Here is a 7,878-nt window from a genome sequence, read left to right as displayed (position 1 = left end):
CAGAAGAGTTGAGCTCTGTTGTGACAACATGATCTTTTGATTCAGACGGGTAATTATTGTCTATGTTCAAATCCACAACCTCACGTAGCTTTTGAGAATCCTAAACCCAATTTGGGACAATAATTCTGTATGTCTCAGCCCTCAGAATAGCTAAAAGAGCCTATTTAAGGGTGCAGCCTTGGCAAGGAGAAGTGAGCATTCCTATCACAAGACCTTCTCCAAAAACACCCTGAATCTAGCAATCCAGCACCAGACTGTACCACGTTACATAAATGGAGCTCTCTACTAAAGCATGAGAGGTCAATTGCAAGAGTGAATGCTGCCACCATACAGCAAACTAAAGTGACCAAGTTTGTATGTGAGGGTCTTGCTAAAGTACAGACAGAATTGGCTTTGTGTTGGTTTCAAAATAAAAATCATTAGTAACTGCTTGCTGGCATAGCAGGTAATGTCCACCACAACATTTCTCTAGATGCAGAAAAAGGGTGGCTCATTTGGTAAGCATCATTCTCACAAACTCCTCATAATTTACTTGTCCATCATCATCTACATCTACCTCACAAATCATCTCATCCTTTTCCTCATCTGTCAACTTCCTTCCAAGATTCATCATCACATGGCACAGCTCTGCCACAGAAATAAAGCCATTTTGGTCTTTATCAAAAACCTTGAAGGCTTCCTTTAATTACTCTTTAGAATCATTGTCTGTTTCCATCCGCATCAAACTCATTGATCATCTCTTGCAGCTCTACCTCCGTTGGATTCTGGCCAAGGAACTGCATCACAGTTTCCAATTCTTTTGTGGTAATGCTTCCGTCCCTGTCTTTGTTGAACAAACTGAACGCCTCTTTGAATTCAACAATTTGCTCACTCACTGCTGAGGCCGCAGTTTCGACTAACTGCTGGTTACAGTCTTGAAGATCCAAATGCACAATTTAAATGTTATGAGGCCTGATTAGGCTGCTAGATGATAAAATTCGATGGGCTTTCTGATTAAGGGTGTCGTGGTCCCCTGTTAAAACTACTCTGCATTTGTGGAAAGATAGGGCTATGGCAGCATTGCAAACTGCTTCATCATTGGACCCTAATGTCAGGAAGGCCCTCGTCACAACCATCAATTTTTCTAGTTCCTTCGGGTACACAAGTCTTCTCATATATCATTTTCCTTGAGGCCAGTAAAATTCTGCAGATTGCTTCCATGTGTGCGGTGTTAACATATTTCTTGTCTTGCAGCTCTTTCAACAAAGAGATCGTAGACGACGTAACTGTTCCACATGTTAGGCTTAATCTGTCAAAGGATCTAGCCAGGAACTCACGACTATTATCAGAATGTGCTCACAGCTCTGTAGGCCCTTCATCAACAAGCTTGACAAGCCTTTCAACCTGCTCTTGGATTGCCAGCCTGACACACTCTCCTCCACCGTAATGTCCAAAAGCTTCTCCCTCTATTTTTTCATTCCTTGCTTTCTCTTCCCCTCCTTCGAAACCAGCCAATGGAGCTTTTCTTTCTATGTCCCTATTTTTTTCAAAAGCGGCTACTCTCACTCCCTTTTTCCTTGCTTTTTTTTTCAGGTTCGATATACTGTGCTGAGAAAAAGCAAGCCTCGACAAAGGACTCCTTTGAGGTTTACCACCTTATCGATTGCCACAGTTTTTTTTTCTTCATCACGAAGAGTAAAGCGTCCCCAATTGTGGAAAGTCATCAAAGTATTCCACACAGATTAGCTCGTTTACCTCTATACGAGCCATTACCACGGCTCCCCTTTTAACAAACAACACTTTCTTTTTAATAGCTTTCTTTGTCTTGGGGTTGATCTAGTGTAGAAGCTCAATAATTTTACACTCTTCTACAACTGCATGTATATGAAGAACAGCTTTGTAGCTAGCAGTAAAATTTGCCTTGTGATCCAACAGCTCTAAAATTTACAGCTGGGCATCAAACTCCACTAAAGAGGGAATAGGCCGAGCTATACTTGACAGAACAAAACCAGGTGATACATCAGTCTCTTCTATGCCAGTCAATCTGATCTAAAGCTCTTCCCTGGTTTGGCAACTCTGAACTCATTAGCCTCTCTCATTATTGTGACAGCTTTCACATGGACCTTATTAAGAAATGCATATTTTCCTCCAGCCTTGATAGAGTAATCTTCTTTATGGACATGACCAGCCTGTTTACAATCATCTGTGTGGCTATTAGAATGTACAGTGTGTTTCTGGAAACGAGTTGTTTCACGTTTGGTCTTAGCATTGGATTGCTCTTCAATGGCCGAACTCCTCTTCAGCGCGTTAACATTGGAATGCTTAGAATCTCCTGCATGTGATGATGCATCTTACCGTTTCTCCTTCTGTTTGAACATCTTCCAGTCCTTACTGGCTTCCCACAAATATATTCACTTCCAAACCCTTCTCCACTATGCTGGCGTGCAGAACAAAAATGTAAACACAACAACTAAGTATGTACAAAGTAACAAATGTCACACACACAACTTTTTGGTGGATTCCACACCTCAGATGCGCAGCAGTACAACATCATAAAGAAAACAAAGTAGCATTATTAGAAATAATGTTACTAGTATGAGTGGTATTCCAAATAAGAAAGTGAGAACAACCAAAATAAAACTTACAAAATCCTCCAAATAAGTTATATGGTTACTACTTTGTAGATGATGCATAACCCTTGCATCCAATCATGTTATTGTTGCCTCCTGTTATTGCCACCATTGTCATGGAGAGTCTATGGTCTTCTCCCTGAGTCTTCACCAATCCTCTACATCTAACCACTCGGAATTTGAAGTGCCACTCTTCAATCCATTATCCATCTTGTGGAAAACCTCTCTACCACCGTAGGCACCAGAAACTCATTGTGCAAGGACGCTACCACATAGTCCTTGATCCCCTCTAGTATATTCTTTCAATGGTATACAATATTGTGCCTAAGTACTTGTTGACACAACTCTCTTATGCGATCCATCACCCTTCTCCCATCATTATTCATGCTCATTGTGCATGTTTTCTCATCTACAAAGTATCCATACCTTGCTAGGATACGTCTAAGGTGGACCCTCTTGCACCTATGATCACGTTTCTAGGCATAACCAAGAGACCCATGCCCATCTAGCATACTTGTGGGGATGGTATCTCTTGAAATAGCACGTAGAGGGGTGCCATCTATGGATGGTTGAGTGAAACCTAGAGTCACGAGAGTAGACGTCCCTACAAGAGGTGCGACAAACCTTGGAGGTGATAAGTGTTTACTAGACCGACAATAAGGAGGACACTACATTGATGCCTCCATAACACCCACCTAAGCCACCCTCTCTGGAATCAATACAAGAGGGAGGAGTACTAACTAGCCATGGGAACACAACATTTCCATCTATGTAATACCCCCCAGAACTACCCCCTCTACCAGTCGAGTGAGGTGTCCATGAGGCTCCCTCCTAGACTAGTTTAGAGTATCGACTCTACCTACTAGAGATCGAAGCATCAGAGCGTACAAAGGCAGACCATGCATAATAGCTAGATGATGGGACCAAGGCAACTCTTGATCTACCATATCTTTGAAGCGAGCTATTAGATTTGGAGACATGTGCATGAAGATCTACTACAACTCCTCATCTATCATCCCTCGACTCATCATGCTCTCTAGGTAACCTCTAGAGTCAGAAAACAATGCTACATAATCAACATAAGGATTTAAGTAAAGCACAATAACATAAATTTGGAAAAAAGGACGTTAGTTAAATTGCATATACTAAAATATTATTAAAAGTGAATTACCAACAAATTGAGCTAGCGGATGCAAATAAGAATGGCCCTACGGCTCCATGTCAAGCTCTTTGCATAGCTTGATGTACACTGGAATGTCTATATATAGGTATCCATAGAAAGAGGAGTCCACTTTATTCTCAAAAATTTATTGGCCTCCTATCTCTTCATCTACATTATCCGTGCATATTACCTTCGTATGCTCCAAGCCTTCCTTGCCATCCACCCTCCTTCGAGGAGTTGATGGCACAACATAGCACCACTGAGGTTGTCAGCGATTCGGATAGAAGATTATATGTTCAATATCACATATAAGTGTGTCACAAAGAGTGAATCAATATTTGTGACCACTTCGTGTCGTGAAAAAGTTAACAAAAAAGGCCATGCACCTATTCATAATGACATGGCAAGACAAACATGTTGCAATAGATCATTCCATATTTTCTCAAAATCTACCTTCAGAAATCCAGATGGACCTCACCGAATAGTTGCCTCGGCTCCTTCCAATACCACCTTAAACCACTGTACATTGAATATGATCATGGAGAAGTTATGGTAATCCATTGAGATAACATTTTGCAAGTTGCCAAAGTACTCCATCTCATCTATTGTAATATTCAAATTTGTGGCCCACCGACTCTCTTGCTTGAACTTTGCCATGACATCACAGTCTAGTGTGGAGCATATTTTATTGATGCACTCAACTCGAAAATGTCACCTACATGACCAGACTGTGATGCATATTTTGTACAGTATATCGAAATGGCTAGGTTACTTATTGCATATAAAATCTAGGTATGATAACAAAGAAAGCATGAGGTCACCTTCAGACTACATCCCCTGGAGAGTTTTTCCTCCTCCCTTGAGACCTCTATTCCTTCACATGAAACTGTGATCAAAGCTTCATGAAACCACCTCATAAACATAAATTGTGGCATCCCCTCCATGCCCTTGGGATATCAAATTGATCAATAATGTGTGTTGTACAGAAATTCTAATCGTGCATCATCCTGTTCTCTTCTGGTTTGCTTATACCTGTCGAGTCATTTCTCCATGGATGCATGCTACGACATACAAAAACGATTCACTTTCTCCTCCATGGCACCATCCATCCTCTTTTCTAGCCCATTTCCAACCACCATATCTCCTATCAGTCTATCATCATCCTTCAGTGTCCATAGTATATTGTTGTTTGAATCCACCATTGATAGCCACTCCAAAATATGCACTAATGTCTCCGACACTAGCTAACCTTTAGCCATGTTGCCCTTGGGATGAGCTCATTGTCACACAAAGTTCTTCATGGTTTTCATGAAGCATTCCAAGAAGAATACCTATTCGATATGGATAGATTCCACAATCTCCACTTCATCAACAATATGTACTAGGAGGCGAGTTTGTATTGTGAGCATGCTCATGGGTAGGTACTTCTCAAAGAGATAGATCATCTCCATTACTCCCTGTCTTGTGGATTCAATAGTGGATGTCCTTACCTACTTCTATGAGATCCATTGCACTAAATTTGACAACTTATAAATCGTTGAATGTATTTCTAGAATGAGACACCTTGTAATTTTGACCAATAGTACAAACTCTTAGAAATTTAAAGCATTAGAGACATCGAATCAACACAAAATAGTGAAATACGAATTGTACTTGCTATTAAGACCAAGACAAACCTAGCATATCTTGTGCTAATCATGCGATTTTAGTCCTATTAGTTGGTCATCATTAGAAAAAGCAGACTTGAGGGAATGCATCATATCCATCAAGGTGTGGATAAACTTGGTAATTTGCTTCATCATGTGCTCTTCTTTAGTGAAAAGGACCCAAGGAGCACACAATAGTTGCATATGACCATCAAAGCTTGACTATGTCTAAAGTGTATCTTTCTTGCCTACCTCCTTCAAATCCATCCATGCCCCTATAGTCTCTATTCCTACGATATGGTCCCATAATAAATTTCCTACATTCTTGAAAATGCACATGGGATCCAACAAATTATTAATCTGTAAGTGGGTCTAATATGGCAACTCATAGAAAATTGAGAACCATCCACCTTGACTATTACATGTAATTACAAGTAGCTCGTAGTGAAGCTCCTTTGCGTTGCTTCTTATGAAGAAGCTATTTCACCCTTTATTTAATGTGAATGTGAGGCTACATGCATCATGAAGAACATGTCTTGGCCACCCTAGGTGCACAAGAAATGAGAACAAAGCTCTTGATGAGCTCAAGACTCGCCCTACACTTGGTTCCACTAGGTGCGGAGGGAGTGGATGATGGAGGTCCAGAGCTTAGCTAAAGTCACATGTAATGAAAGGCTTTCCCCACCAAAACCCACCTGACAGTGTGCCTTCCAGATGTGCCATCTAGTAAGACTCCCTATGATCTCCCATACCTTAGAGCGGTCTGCTATGGGCTCCAATACCTGGTGGTGGCTGGGTAAAGCTTCCAGGCCAACCATTGCATAAGACCCAGCCTCAATGATGAAGATCATGTCCTACATCTCGGCCTCATACAGAAGGTGACGCCTTTGGCTAAGTGCTTGCCAGCAAAAAGCTCCCCATGAGATACATCCAAGGTTGGGTGCCAAACGGCAGAAAATGCGGCATGCTCCTCTCCACACAAGCTGTGTTGCCTTGCATGACCAAAGGCAGTGTTTAGGAGTTTCCAAAAGCTACCATGGGCAGCGTTTATATCCTCCATCTTGCTAAATCTGGGCTAGCCAACTCCCCACCACCAGTCCTCCATGTGCCAAAATCCATAGGAAATATGATACCGTCCTTGGCCTCCAGTTGTCCCATAGGCGGCACCAAAAAGTCCGATGGAAAGCATTCGTGATACTATGCTCTCCCCAATATTTGCTACGTGAAGGTGGCCAGTCCATGTCCTCCTACATTAGTATATAATTGTCAATCCTGACTATGTACTCCAATAACCTCATTGGCTTCTTGGCAACCACAGTGTGGCCAGCCATAGCCACTCTCCAGGGTGGTCGGCCATAGCCACTCTCCAGGGTCCCACTCCAGCTCATCAAGTGGCCTGCTCTCCCATATGTAGTGGCGCCACTCTCGGAGCTCCTCCCAGAACAGATAAGGGTCCAAAAGCTAGGTCTTCCCCTAAAGACTGACTACACGAATCCTCCTCCAAGGAAGGACAATGATCTCCTCATCTTGCTCCCCTTTGTCACGGACTAAAAGCCCCTCCTCATGCATGGTGAAGAAAATTCCGTAGGGGGTGCCACCTACTCTGCTTTCACCTGTAGGGGGATACCTGCCGGTGAAAATCTAGTGGCCCATACCTCTCCAGGCTCTATTGGATCTCTGATCAGGGGGGTCAAGCCATTCCTGAGGTCACTGCATCAATCTCCCTTCTCCTCAGCTCTGCTCCTCTCTAACACCCTGATGCATGTTGCAACATCTCTTGGTCCACCATCCTATATACCTCCTGCCATGTCTTGATAGTGCGAGTGGGGCCGCGGCCTCCCAACCAGCCCACTAGATATGGGGGCACTCACCAATCTGTATCTCACCCCTATCTTTGACTTGGGGGTTCCAGACCACTGGTTGGTGGTCTATCTCCTCCTGGCGTCCTGGGGGGCTTTGAATTAAGGCCTTACAGAGGCTGTGCCACACATGAAGTAGGCTATGGAGGAAGGAGGATCTTGGGGGCATGATTTGGGCCGCCGTGAAGATCTATCTCAAGCATGGTCTCCAATCACCACCAAGTCTTGGTCTGCACTCCTGAAGACCCTCATGCAATAGGACCATCTAGGTCTGCCCTCCTGGTGTGAGCCTGCAGACTACTGGCTCGCCCAAAAGGGCATGGCTCTGAAACTTTGGGTCTATGATCCCAAGCCCTCCCTCAAACTAATGCTGGATGATTGTTGCCCACACCACCTTGGCCCGAGAATCCCTGGAACCGTCTAAACCGGCCCAGAGAAAATTCCACACTAAGCGATGAAGCTGAGCTACACAAGATGAGGAGAAACACTAGCACGAGGCGATGTACCATGTTGTCGCTAGGAGGACCTGGTTGACCACTAGAGCTCGTCCTAAGGAAAGGTGGGCAGTACTCCAATAGGTCAGCTTCCGCCTAATAGAACCA

General features: G+C 43.3%; 1 pseudogene; it reads right to left on the bottom strand.

The window, feature by feature from the left end:
* Positions 1–490: 490 nt before the first annotated feature.
* On the bottom strand, positions 491–7,191 carry LOC148016863 (calmodulin-like; annotated as a pseudogene).
* Positions 7,192–7,878: the final 687 nt, after the last annotated feature.

Source organism: Lygodium microphyllum, chromosome 22 (assembly GCF_053477565.2).
Source record: "Lygodium microphyllum isolate KBCC chromosome 22, Lygodium_microphyllum_v1.1.10, whole genome shotgun sequence".
Taxonomy (NCBI): domain Eukaryota; kingdom Viridiplantae; phylum Streptophyta; class Polypodiopsida; order Schizaeales; family Lygodiaceae; genus Lygodium; species Lygodium microphyllum.
Note: the sequence above shows the minus strand (reverse complement) of the source record. Positions and strands in the feature narration are given on the sequence as shown.